Here is a 14,760-nt window from a genome sequence, read left to right as displayed (position 1 = left end):
TGTTTCTGAATTTGTTGGGGTTTTTATTTTTCCTAGCTCTCCCTTGATATACGTAATGGCTCTTAAGCTGTGGCTATGAGCTATTATATCAGAGAAAAGCTTTTGAGCCATCACATGTTAGTAGGTAGAAACAGATAACCTGCAAAGACTGATACCCAGTAGCTGGCGGTAGCAGAGAGAGATTGGTGACCAAAAACTCATCAGTCATGATGTCCTTCAGGTTTAGCTCTCAGAAGAGAGAAGAAACATGTCAACTAGTAGACAGTAGTGTGCTGACATCACCAAAAGACATCAGCAACTCTGCAGTATCAGAAGATTGTGAGCTCACAAGCTATGTACCCTACCAACACATGTTTCTTATGTGTATTTTCTCTATGCATGTGTCCTAGTTGCATTTCCTCTCTTCATCTTTCCACAGTGGTGGTATGGTAAGTTACAGAAGAGTGTTCCCTAGGTGTGCATGAGATGATCATTTCTTATCAGTGTATTTGCTAGGCTGATTAATTAACTTTTTTAAAAAAAATTGACTGTCCTTTTGTCAAACTGTTGGTTAGAAAGAGAAACATATTGTTGAGGGCTTGGGAACCTGATGCCTTGGACCCTGAGATCTAGGTGCTATATAAAAATGAGGTAAATATGAGGAAGGCTTTCAGAACTTTGGATTGGACCTCCTTTAGCAAATGTATGGGAAGATATGAACAAGCATGGCACAGAATGCAGAGGCAGGAACTGGATGCAATCTCCATCTTTGAAGGCATTCCAACATCAGTATGACCACAGTCCCATGATAGTGCTGGAGAACAAGCTATAAGCCCTCAGAACAATCTGAAAATTCAGTAAGAAGATCCCAAAAATCAATGGGAAAATCAACCAAAGTAATTATTTGTCATTGTGTAGTCAGAAAAACATTGGATTGTCTGGATTTGCCATATTTCACTTATTGTTTCAGTATTATGAAAACAAAGCCCATAGTGTCATGAACAGAAAGGTTTGCTAAATCTCTTATATACAACTTTTTAAAAAGTTAATAATGGATTTTTATATTCCTTTTCTTCTTTCCTAAGTTCTATACATTTCTCTGTACGCAGAAATGCAGAAGAGTTTCCTGCCCCACACTGTATTTGGGGAGCATTCAAGACCGTAACCGTAGGCCAATTGACCCGGAAACTGCCAATTTACAAGAACCTTATGGTTTGTCCATGGGAGAAAATGAGTATTGCCTTTGCCTCAGAGGCGCCCATCTCAGACCTTTCTGGATTGGGTTCCTGTTTTCTGTTCCTCTTTGCTTATTTACTCACCATGAATGTGGTCAGATGACCCCCTACACTTCCCTCCTAACTGGGACACTTAGACGACCTATTTCTGTGGGAACTTGCCATTGTACCATGTTTAACTCTTGCAAACCTGATATTACATCAATTAATCAAGCAATAAACATTTATCCTCTACTGTGTGCCAGGCACTGTGCTAACCACTTGGGATACAAAAAAAAAAAGGCAAAAGACTATCCTTCCTTTCAAGGAGCCAATCAAATGTGAGAGAGGGGGATGATACACAAAAAACTACGTACAAACAAGATATGTATAGGATAAGCAGAAGATAATCAATGGGAGAAGACGCTAGCAATAAAGAGGATCAGGAAAAGCTTGTGGAAGGTGGGATTTTATCTGGGACACTAAGGTAATTTTTTTAAAAGACAATTATACAATATTGCAAATATCAACCTCATTTTTACAAATGGGGAAATTGAGGCTTTGGGAACACAAGGGACTTGCCCAAGGTCACACAGCTAGGAAAATGCCAAAGCTGAGAGTTGAACCCAGATATCTCTTAACCCCAAGTCCAGAACTTCATTTTCATTCTTTTTCTCATCATTATAAGCCCCACAGAACAGCTGAATCAATCTCCCAAGCCTCTGGAACAGGAAAAAAAAATCCTCCCCCAAACTCTTCTAATATCCTTAAATAAATACCAGGAAGGCCCAAGTAAATATCCAGAAAGGAAAGGTTGTCCTTAGAGCTAAACAACCTTAAATTGTTTAAATTCCTAAAGACCAAATAAAAGAAGCAGACACTAGGTAAATGAGTGGGATGTTTACTCACCAACTGGATAGTCTTCTAATTTAATTTGCTGGGGCATTGGGAACACTGCTGACCATTTGAAATGGATGGTTTGTTGTCTTAGGTTTTAATGACTGGAATACTTTGCAAAGGCCTCTGAGGCTGGAGAAATCTGAACGTTATCATGCTTACTAAACTGAGGAGGGTTGTTAGATTATCTATGGCTGAGGATAATTGTGTAAAGTATGAGATCTTATCACTGGACATATTTTTCAAACAGGTTTTTCAGTAGAGTAGCTATAACTAAACCAAAATAAATATGATTTAGAATGTTCTTATTCAAGGGAGTGATTGTGCACATTGGCCAACAGCTGAGAGCTATAAACTATGCTTGAGAAACTAGACAGAGACAAATGTTTAACTCTATTGGAATAAACTAGAGTGGAATTTGGGGGTAGAAACTTAATTGCAGAACAAAATCCATCTTGGAAGGAAATGTAAAAGCTGACCACTCCCACGTAAGGGCAACCATCCAGACAAGAGCTTTAAGAAATTAGAAGTTTAGGGTCTTCTGCAGCCAAGTCCCCTGATTGCTGGCGTAGTACAAGAGGAAGAGAGCAAATGTGTAGTTCCTGACCATACCAAACCATAGCACTGGTCTTGACAGCTGAGAGTCAATGCATACAGGAAGTTGCACTTCAGTGTGGTAAATGGACCACCTACACTTATTTCTTATAACACAAGTTAATGTTGTTTTTGTCCTTCATTTTAGAAGAGAATCAATGCCATCATGGAGCAATGTCTTGACTCATGTGTGAATTAGATTTAAGGGAGACAGAGTTGCACAAAGCACCGACCTCTTTCTTCCACAGTCATCGAAGTCCAGTGGTAAGACAAAAGTCAAGATGCCTGGCAGTGACCCAGGATGCAATAGATTACCTCAGCATCTTCAGTGTCTCTACGCACTCCATAGTGCTTGCTTCATCCACCCTCATGGACATTGGATCTACCCATTCAACTACGGGAAATCTTCATATACTTGGGGTAGATACCCCTCTAACTCACTAATGGGTTTACCCTCAATCTGGTTGAGCCCATCTGCTGAGATAGTTTACCAAGGTATGGCTACTGCTCATACTACAGCTTCTTAGAGCCACAGGTAAGAGTTGAGTTTCAGGAAGATACCAAAGGTGGATGAAAAGGACTGAAGGAATGGAAAGCCCTGAAAAGGGCTTGGCAAACCCTCCTTGAACACCCCATAGTCCCCACAAGTTAATAAGCCATGGTGAATAGGATAAGCCATAGTGGCATAATGGATAGGATGCTGGGTCTGCAGTAAAAAGACCTGGTTTCAAATCCTGCTTCTGATTATCTGAATTTGCCACTTTTCAACTTGTTGTTTACTAGCCATATCATCATAGGTAAGTCATTTAGCTTCTCTGAATTTCAGTTTCCTCATCTGCAAAATGGGGATAATTATGCCCATAATAATTACCCTGCAGAGTTGATATGAAGATTAAATGATAACATATATTAACTACTTTTCAACCTTGTCAAAAGCGTGTATAAATGAAAGCTATTATTATGTGTCAGTAAAAATGTTAGTCAATATTAGTATGTCAGTAAAAATGTTAGTTAAACAAAGAAAGATTGGTATGTTTGAGACTGAAAGTTAGACGCTGGCCCCAGTGATCTGGTGACCCTAATTTTTGAGTCCTGGATAATTGGTCAATATTGCTAACTACAGAACAAAGTTGCAGATGAATGTCTTAAAGTAAGATGTAACATATGTACGATTTTAGCCAATCATCCAGTTTTTTGGTCAATTCTATTGCTCTTAGTTTTTCAGCATCTGTTGTATCTTAGTTCAGTAGTATATGAAATGATATTATCTCAAGGAACTGGTAATCTTTGAGTCAGATAGGACATGTACACATAAAACATTGATTTGCCAATATGAAACCATTAGAGAAAGATGGGAGACTATACAATAGAGTGCTAGAGCAAATAAAATCAAGTGTATGGTCTAGACAGTGTTAAGGGAATTCAGAATCAAAAAGACTAGGTCTGACTGAGTTTATTTAGGAAGACTGCATGGAGGAGGTGAAAAGAAAGATGGGTTTTAAGGAAATAGTAAGATTTGAAAAGGAGGATAAAACTGAGGAAAGTGTTCCAAATGGGGGAGGGGAAAGTTTAAGTAAAGATATAAATTCAGGAATGAGTATGGCTCCTATCTCCTTTCCTTTCATTAATCCTTCACCCCAATCCTACAACCCAGTGTGTAACACAATGATTGGTACATAGCAAGCACTGAATAAGTCCTTTTTTTCATTCATTCATTCATTCACGACTTACACATGGGAGTTATAGACTCCAGCACCACTGTAATGGAAAATGCATTATAAGGGAGTAATAATACGGAAATGTTGGCAAGGTAAGGTAGGCCTATGGTTAGTAGGATGAGGAGTTTGGATTTGCTCCAATGGACAGTGGGGAGTGCTTGTATACTTTGAGCAGGGAGCACCTTGGTGAAAGCAAGTGTTTAAGAAAGATTAATGGGGCAGCTGTGTGCAAGGTGGATTGGGGGTAAGGGTGAGGAACTGGAGGTAAAGAGACCAGTTAGAAGGCTATTACAGCGATTTGGAAAAGATGTGATGACAGCCACACGGGATGGAGGAAAGTCTGAATAACAAGTTAGAGACCTATTCAGGAGGAAGATTCCATAGGAGTTGGTGACAGAAACTGCAGAAGAAGGAGGAGCAGATGATGACTCCAAGATTTCAAGCTTGGTGACTCAGAGAATTTGCAGCTGTGGGGCATGTAAGTCATACTGGCTGCAAAGGAAATGGTTTTATTCATTCCCCCTGTACTAACACATTAGGCTGGCCATGTAAACTAGCACAGTTCTGAATAGTGGTTTCATTTTAGGATACCCTTGCAAGCTAAAGAGTTGGATCAAGGTTAGACTTGGTAAATAAGGGAAAGTGGAATAACAGAATGACTTGTTTAACAAATATGAATTTATCCACAGAAGGGACTGTGGGGGAGGTGGAGTGGGTAGAGTAGAAAACAAGCTTCTACATACTGATAAATAGCTTTAGCATATGTTTGATGTGAGCATTTCTAGGTTCCTTTGGCTTCCTCCAATCTCAGACCTTCCTCTAATCTTCATTAATAAGCATATCAGCAAATCTGCTCTCCCCATATCCCACCCACTGAGATTACTCCTCCCATAAATGCTTAGATTTTGAGGAACAAGACCTAGAAGGAAAAACAATTAGATCAAATCTCCCATACGCCAAGACAACATTTGGGCAAAACAATGATTTTGATTAAAATGAGATCCTATACCCATTAGAGGAACAAAGGATCTTTAACCTGGAGAATAGAAGACTTAAAAGGAGTTATCTTTATTTGGAGGACTGTATCAGAAGAGGAAAGAGACTTGTGACCTTGCACAGCCCTCCCTCACTCAAATCAAAGTCAACTGCAAGTCATGGCATCATCTTGATGGCATGGTCCTCTTGGAGAAGGAAGGACAACCACAGTAACAATAAGAGGCAAAAATAGAAGCAATGGGTAGAGTGGTAAAAGGCAGATTTAACATTGATTCATAATTAGCCTTCCAAAAATGGAAATGACTGTCTCTTAAAATTGGATGGATTTTTATTGTCTGGATTATAGAAGGAATTCCATTCCAGAATGTTGGACTGCATGTTTTCTGAGGTCTTTTCCAGACTTCACCTCCTTACTTCAACTTCCTGTCTCCCACCCTTACCTGATGAACCTATATTGTTGTCCTAGGGGAGCTAGAATCCAGCTGCAGCTGGACTACTTCCTGTTTGACCCTAAGTTTGGAAAACATCCTATCATTCCTAGCTTCTTATACAGTTAAACCTCTTTGAATGTTCCTTTTTTCATCTATTTAGCCAGAGGTTCCCCAAGGGAAGAGTATCTAGACCTTATTCCCAATGGGTCCTGTCTTCTCCCCTGTGCCACTCCAGCATGACCTGGTGTTCTCCATCCCTCTCCTTACTGAAGCAGAGTGATCATGCTGGTTCTTCTACCCTAACTCACCTTCAGCCAGTCCATAGTCTAGTGACTCAAAGTGCCAAATGATCTTCCAAGACCCTTCAAGTGTGTATGTATGTGTCAGGACAGGGAAGTATGGGAGATTTCTAGCAGAATTGGAGCAAAAATACCCAGAAAACAAAATCTCAGCTGTGGGTCATTAAAATTCTGGGGAGGGAAGAAGAAAGAGACCAAGGCAATGGGGATTTAAACTGTTGAAGAGTCAGATTGAAGACTTTGTTCTTTGGACACACTGAATGCACTGCTAATGAAAAGGTGCATGGAGACCTCCTCCATCCCCTCAATCTGAAATATACTCTTTCCACATTTCTTTCTGTGGAGATCCTTTTTCCTTCAGGACACAGGTCAAGTGCTCTCTCAACTATGAGAACTTTCTGACTTCCTCTTAGTTGAAAGCAATTCAAATTCTCCATATTTCCTAACATATTTTTTGTGTAGGTGTTTCCTTTGTCTCATCACCTCCACAAGACCTCTCCTGACATGCTTACTGACATCTTTAGCATAGTGCTTTTAACACAATAGGTGATTTAGAAATGTTCCCTTCTCCTTTCCCATCCTCCCCAACCCCTTGTTAATTTTCTCTATTTTTCTAATTAACTGTGTTATTTTGTATATGTTGTATACATGAAAGAAATGTATGTATGTATGCATACATGTATATATGTATAGACTCTGATGTTTTTGTCTTTGTATCACTAGCACAGTGTCTTGCATTTATTGTAGCAATGTTTGTTGAATCAGAACGAATTGCATCACGTTCAATGTTGTACGAAATGGTTATCTTTGCAGTTAGATTGAAAGATAGGAAGGGACTTTAGGTGTTTTTCATCTTTGCACATCTAGTGCCTTTCACATAGTTGTCACTTACTAAATTCTTTTTGAACTGAACTGAACTCTAGAAAATTAACAAAGTGAAAAGAGAAAAACTAAAACTTTGAGCTACCTGAGTAAAAGAAACATTGATCACAATCATTTAGGTGAATTACTTACCACTGAAGCCATGTTACCATGCACCAAATTAATTTAAACTATAAATCTTATTGGATTACAGCACTAAACTCTATGCATATAGGTATAGTCTTCATCAGTTTTTGCTCATGTATCATTTTGTTCTGCATGTGTAGTGTATTGATCAGATCAAGTCTTATGGGGAAAAAAAGAAGGAACATTGCCATCTGTGTCTTTAATTAAAAACAGTTAAATATGATGTGATATGAAGGTCCAGTGTGTATTTCGCCCCACTGAGTCAGACACTTGGTAGTAAGACATAACAGAATGACATCTGTAACATAAAAGTTAATGCTGAAGGATGTCACATTCTTTGGTATATAACATTTCTTGGCAAAATGTGGGCATTGTACCATCTTGCAGAGAAATGAATTGCTATTTGACCCTCTTTTATATATCTCCTCAATGCATGTTTGTGGATAACCTTTGATCACTGTTGATGCACTCCTCTAGTGTACAGAAAAAGGGAAGCTTTTTGTTTTTTTCTGCACCAAGAAAAACAGATGAAAAATACCCTAAAATGTGAATATACTATCATGTGTAATCATCAAAGTTCTGGACTTTGCCTTTTCCATTCTGAGCTCAAACAGCCTAGTCTCACAGTTTTCAGCTTCCAGATTTTTTTTTAATGATTGGCCTGGGTTTAAAACAAATGAAATTTGTTTTCAGAAACTAAAATAGGAAGTCTTGTTATTGGTCTATTGGTCTATAACCAAGATTTTTTCCTGTAGCCTTAAGTGTGAAACCAATCCTCAGGATTACATTTGCCAAGCATGGGACGTTGGTGCCCTCTTGAGGTAGAAAGAGCCAAATTAGGAAAAAAAGAAAATTGCTCTTCAGGGAAGGAAACCTCTGGATCTATGAGGTGGAAATCAAATAAGTAGCTAGTTCTGTCCTTTAAGCTGGCTCATGCTACCCCAGAGGACAATATAGAATTATCTTTAAGTGTTCTTTTCACTGCTCCAATGGAAACTCCACCTAATGGTCAGCCTTCCTAAGAGTTTGCCTACCTTGCTTTCTGAAGGTAGCTGGAACCCATCTGGAGAGTCAGAGCAGGTTCCTTTACAAGGTTTTCCTAGCTGACTAGAGAATGACAGAATTTTAAAAGTGAGTGAAACTTAGAGATCATCTAATCCAACACCTGTATTTTGCAGAAGAGGAAAATTGGGCCCAAAGAAGGAAAATAACTGTCACTTGAAAGGAGGTCAGAGTTCCCTGTTAAATAGTTTCACAACTCTCACAATCCAGTAGGGACTGTTCAGCTATTTTTTTTTTCTTTTTTCTTTCTTATACTAGGAACTAAAAAAAGTCCTTCCCTCCCAGATGATAATGCTTGGAGGACTATATGACCTCCCCATCCTTTTCTCCTGGCAATTTCAAGTTCTGAGTAACTTCAATAACTACCCAGCTGTCCAGGGGAGATCCTGGTAGACTGGGACAAATGGGGAAAGTTCCGGGCATAGAACCACAGGAAGTGATGATTCAGGTAACAGGCACATTGCCTCAATACCAAGGGTAAAAGGAGGCATACTATGATATGTTGCCAAGAGCTAACTTGGAGCTGGCAAGAGAAACCGACTTGTCAAGAAGACCCATTTTCCTGAGTCCAAATCTGATCTCAGATCCTTACTAACTAGGGGTCTCTGGGCAAGTCACTTAACCCTGTTTGTCTCAGTTCATCTGTAGAATGAAATGGCAAAGCACTCTTGTATCTTTGCCCCAAAAAAAACCCCAAATAGGGTCTTGGAGAGTCAAACATGACTGAAATGACTGAACAACAGGGGAAATAGTTCCTCTAGCCCATGGAAGACCTCTTGTCTGTGATGCCTGCAGTTAGCAACTTTTGTAAAAGAGAAGACACTAAGAATACAGCTAGATTGGAGTTCTAACCTAAGCTAGCAAAGCTCCTGAGGAAGAATAACTTCTCTCTAGTAAATGTTTGCTACCTAGCACATAGTGGATGCTTAGTAAAATTTTGATTTGTTATCATCATCATTAATAATTATGGCTAAAGAAAATTGGGAGGAGCGGGAGGTAGGGGGGAGATGACAGCCAACAACGAATAGAGCCATCTTCTGGGAACTGAAGAAACTACACAAGAGGGTGGTAGTAGACGAAGCATGACAGGTAACATCAATTGCCCACCATGTGCTAGAAGCTAAAGAAAGCTTTAGAAGCAGTGGAATGGTTGCAAAACAATGCCAGAAGGGAAAAAAAACAGCCTTCAGTAGGTAGCAAAAAGTAGAGGTAAATGTAAGAAGCTAAAATGGAATGTAAGAGATGGCAAAAAGATAGAGACAGACGGACAGACAGACAGAGATATACAGAGAGAGACAGAGAGACAGAAAGACTCAGACAGACAGACAGATAGATCAAGATAGACAGAAAGACTGACAGACAGACAGATAGAGATATATAAAGAGAGATAGACAGACAGATAGAGAGAGAGATAGACAGAAAGATAGAGACAGAGACAGACATAGATAGATAGATAGATAGATAGATAGATAGATAGATAGATAGATAGATAGATAAATATAGGGGCAACAACCAGTGGAGTAAGAGCTCATAAGGATATAAGCTGTGCAAATAGCCAGGGAACTGATGAGTTGAGCACTAGTGCCTATTGGTTTATAAGGAGGACTATGCCCACAGCGTAGGAGTAAGTCTAACAGGGAAGTTCCTAGAGCATCTTGGGACAATAGGAGGCAAAAAGAGAACCAGGGACTATACAGACAAATGAAAATTACTCCTAAGTGTCACCAGACCCTTTGGGATAGAAATAAGCCTCTGTAACAGACTTTCATCTTTCTAAACCTACTTTGTCACTCTTGCATGCTATTTATGCCTGCCTGATGCAGCCTCAGATAGCTGCATATGGCATGTACAGTTTTCATTCATTCCCCAACACCTTTCTTTACCAATTCTTGCTTAATCAAACCATATACATTCAGTTATTATTTTCTTTCCTCAATGTTCAGCTGTTCTGGTCTCCTGATCATTTATCTTACACTTCTTTGAATTCAGTCCAATTTTTCTATATAATTCTAGTTCCAGTAAGAACAAGCTTGGGGAATGTTTTCTGTATAGAGCAAAGACTATGTTTCATTAGCCATTCTCCTCATTTCCCTCCCCCAGGAAAAAAAAATGAAAATGAAAAAAAATCCATTTAAGAATTTCCTGGAGGCTCAACCCATGAAGGAAATTTATGGACTAATGAATTATCCCAGAAGACTGAGTAGACCATCAAAGCATTTTATCTGGTATTTTACTCTACAAGAGTCAGCAGACAGGTTTTCCTCATGTATGTGGACTGATTTGGACATCTAGAATGAAGTTTTTGACCGCATTGCCCCTTAGAGACAATCTAAAGTATAGGCAGGCAAGTTGGGTCACTGACCTATTAATGGGAGACTACCTCACTCATGTAGGTCTTAGGCTGCATATGTAGGAAAACATTATTCCTGCTGAAGTCCCCTTTAAGATGTGCTTTTTATATCCCGACCCTGGAGTAGCATAGGGTGCAACTATGAACCATACAAGACACGAAGAAAAATACAGAAATGCTATACATGCTCCTGACTGCCTTTCCCAAATGTACACAAGTCAGGGAGTACAAATAAACTCTGGTGAGACAACTAAGTGGCACAATGGATAAAGATCCAGGCCTTGAGTCAGGAAGACATGAATTCAAATCCAGCCTCAGACACTTACTAGCTGTGTGACCGAGAACAAATCACTTAATCTCTGTATTAGTTTCCATAATTATAAAGTGGGAATAATAGCACCTACCTCATAGGGTCATTGAGAGAATCAAACGAGATAATATTGTAAAGTGACTGGCATAGTGTAGTTATTTAATAAATGCATTTTCTCTTCCCTTATACCCATTACTAACATCATTATCATCCTTTTACGCATTTTTCTCTTGATATTGGCAAAAGAATATATCAATTTCATCTTAAAGCATACTCTTCAAATAAGATTTTCACAAAATCATAGAATCTTCTGAATTATTCCTCTAATATCCCCTCAGAGCTTAGAAGTAATCTGGTATTCTTGAAAGGAGTGCCAACAAAATGTAAGTTCTGAGAAACTCTATCAACCCAGAAAAGTCTAGTGAATGAAAATAATCGTATTCAAGCATTTGAAGGATTGTCAGCTGAGTTTGTTTAGTTTTGGCTTCTATGGGCAGAATGAGGAAGAATCGGTGGAAAATTGCTAAGAAGCAAATTTGGACCCAAAATAATGAAAACTTCCTAAAATTTGAAGCAATCTAAAAGGGAAATGGGCTGCCTCAGGTAACAAGTAGGTTCTCTCTCATTGGAGGTCTCCAAGCAAAGATTGAACTCTCATTGGGTACATTTTTCAAGTTTTTGGAGTAGCCACCTCTATAGAAGTGCTATAATTCTTTTATATGGGGCTATTAGACAGGACCAGCTACCAAAAGAAGTCCTTCTCTGAAGAATCTTTTGTATTAGTAGAGCTTATCCAACGATGGAAACATAATTTTTGATCTTCTATTAGAATCCTATATTCTCCATTTTGATTGTGGAAGTCATCCTGGACTTCCGAAGGCTATCCCAGTGAAATGTGGGCCCTGGTATTTCCCATCAAATTGTGATATCTTAGAGTCTGTGGATGAACCTAAGCTTGGAGAGCTTACCTCTAAAAAACTGTCCGCTTTGACCAACCATGGTTCCAGAGGACAGATGATGAAACACATGCCTTCTAACAGAGAGACACTGGACTCAGGATACAAAATGAAACATGGTACAGTCATCTCACATATATTTTTGACCTCAGCCAATGTGGAAATTTGTTTTGCTCGACCATACATATTTTCCCCAGATGGAGTAGAATAGAAAGTAAAGACAATAGGTTTTTGTTTATTAAAAGATAAAAGGTCTGGGCACCAGGGTGATTATTTTTGTTTGAATTTGTTTAATTTTGTTTTAATTTTCAGCACAATAGCTCATTAAACCACCCATGATGAGGTGAAAGGACTATGATCTACATTAATAAATGAAATCTTATTATTTTTGAATTGATAATATCTAGTATTTGTGTAGCACTTTAAGGTTTGCAAAGAGCTTTGTATATAGTATCTATTATCTCATTTGATCCTCACAAGAGTCATGTGAGAAAGAGGCTATTATTATCCTCATTATATGGATGAGGAAATTAAGGCTGAGCAAGGTTAATTGACTTACCCAGGGTCACTCTGTTGGAGGATTGGAACACAGTTCTTCCTGACTTCAGGGTCTAACATTCTTCATTCTGCCAGATAGATGCCTCTGTTGCAGTATTAAAGAAATCCCTGTCTACTAAGTATATGGCCTAAAAAGATAAGTTGCAAATGGTTGTATTTGTCCATACGAAGAAATATACTCTTTCTTCCTGTTCACCTCTCACCTTTATGCCTTTTGTCTACAAGGGATATGAATCATCCCTTTAAATGATTATAGGAGTTCTAACATTTCAAGGCATTAAGAGACCATAGACATGCTGAAGGGCAACGATTTCTCTGGGTGTCATTGACACTTTTAACAAGTATTTTGGTTAATTAATAATAACTGGAGTAAACAATCTGAGCTATACTATTTATTAGCAAAATAGGCATAATAAACAGGGCAATGAAGTCCCCAGTCAGTTCAAAGACCTTGAATACAGAGTGAGACAGATTTTTAAAAATATATTAAAAGCAACTAATGAAATTAGCCAATTAATTATAAAAAAGCAATTAAGCAGAATACAAAATTAGGTGATCTGATTTCTAGTTGCAGAAAAGTTTTGGGGCTTTCCAAGTTGGTCGGTGGAAAGAGTGAGTTTCAGTCAAATTGAGAGGGGGTGAGTAAGTTTTGGGGTCTTTCTATTCTCAGAACTGAGAGATGCTGATTAATCGCACCCACCTGCATTTATGAAACAATGGATGACTTGTAACAACCATCTAGTTTCACATGGATGATTTACAGAAAAACAACCAAATGGAGAAGAATACATGTGGCAGCATAAGATGTAGCCAGTGCTGATGAGATGGAATCTGATTGGTTCTCTAGATCTCCACACCAAACCAGCTCCATTTTGTAATTGGTCTTCACTCTATCTCATCACAAGGCTGTCCAAGGATGGTAATATAACTGCTATCTATACGTGTCTCCCAAGAGTGACGTCCCCCTCTGTTTTGTGTACTACAATATAAACTCAAAAGGTTCCTTCTTTGCTCTATTGAGCAGCTTGGCAACACAGTGATTAAAAGCACAGAATTTTAAGGTTTGAAGATCTGAGTTCAAATCCAGCCTCAGCTACTTACCTAGAAAGCTGTGTCATCCAGGACAAGTCACTTTATCGTCTCAGTCTCAGTTTCCTCAATTGTAAAAAAAAAAAAAAGATATTAATAGTACTGAACCTTTTTCAGGGTTGTTGTTAGGATTAAATGAAATAATATTTGTACAGATCCTTGTAAACCTTAAAGTGCTACATAAATGTTAGCTATTGTTATTTTTACTATTAAGAAGAAGAAAAGGCAACATGTGCTAGCTTCCCTGAGGGTTAACAGCACAATTGAATGCTACCTAAACTTTCACTTGTGCAATATGGATGCAGATATGTGTCCAGATAAAGTATGTTATTTTGCAGACTCTCCTGCTATTCAGAGATGGCATATCAGCTTCAAAGCCATTCCAAAAGTAATAACTGTATCCTGCTATGTATGGTTTGTCCCCATTGGATTGATAACTCTGGAGTCTTTTAATAAGTCCTTGTAATATGGCCTCTTCAGAGCTAAAATCAGTGATTAGATATGTTCAATCCCGTTGAAATGTTTTTTATTATAAGCCTTGTTTTCCTTAGTGCTGGCTATCTCGTGATGAAAATTGCTTAACTGGAATCAGAGCGAGCCTTTATATACCATCCGTCATGGAGACTAACCAAGGCTATTGAGTTCTAGCTCAGTGTTTTGTTAAGCTTTGATCTAAATAGATGGTGCTGTCCCCAGCCACAGGGGGGAAATAGTCCGAAATATGAACTAGATAGGAAAACATTTTACCTTTCCTGTTTCAATGATAAAAATGTTGTTGGCCTTAATATTTGAACATTCAGTATACCTCCTTCTGAAGCCTATATGGTGACAGGCTTGGAATACAGTAGTAGACTATAAATAAAATGTCTCTATAAATATACTTTACACCAAAGTACTAACAGAATACATTTTTCATCTTCTAAACAGATGGTATAAGAGAAAATTCATGCATGTATATGATTAATCAAACGTGCTTTTGCTGATAGAATTTTCATTACCATTAGCAGCATGGCGGGGGAGGGGGAGTGAAAGTTATGCATTTAATAGTTTCCTCTGGGAATTAGTTTATTTAGGGAAGTATATATTAGTAAGTGAGACGTAAAGCCACAGAACTTTCTCATGTTGGTTTCTCTGATATGGAAGTTTCTTTGCATGGGCCTAGTATGTGAGTTATTTGTGTAGGCAGAGTAGTAGTTTTGTGCAGCAGAGTTCTATTTCTGTCCTTCTCTAGGGCAGGAATAAGTTGTGGGTTTTTTTCCCCAGCTTTCTTATCTCTACAACCCTTTCAGGGTTTCACTT

At 38.5% G+C, this 14,760-nt stretch overlaps 1 long non-coding RNA gene across 1 annotated transcript in view; it reads left to right on the top strand.

Moving 5' to 3' along the window:
• The first annotated feature begins 352 nt into the window (after positions 1-352).
• LOC140509641 (uncharacterized) overlaps positions 353-14,760 on the top strand; it is an 89,255-nt gene continuing 74,847 nt past the window's right edge. The window contains exon 1 of the long non-coding RNA XR_011968855.1: positions 353-428. This is a non-coding gene — a long non-coding RNA (uncharacterized lncRNA). The remainder of the gene's footprint in view (positions 429-14,760) is intronic.

The sequence above is a fragment of the Notamacropus eugenii genome, chromosome 6 (assembly GCF_028372415.1).
Source record: "Notamacropus eugenii isolate mMacEug1 chromosome 6, mMacEug1.pri_v2, whole genome shotgun sequence".
In the NCBI taxonomy this organism is placed as follows: Eukaryota; Metazoa; Chordata; class Mammalia; order Diprotodontia; family Macropodidae; genus Notamacropus; species Notamacropus eugenii.
The sequence above is the reverse complement of the archived record's forward strand: the minus strand, read 5'-3'. Positions and strand labels throughout refer to the sequence as shown.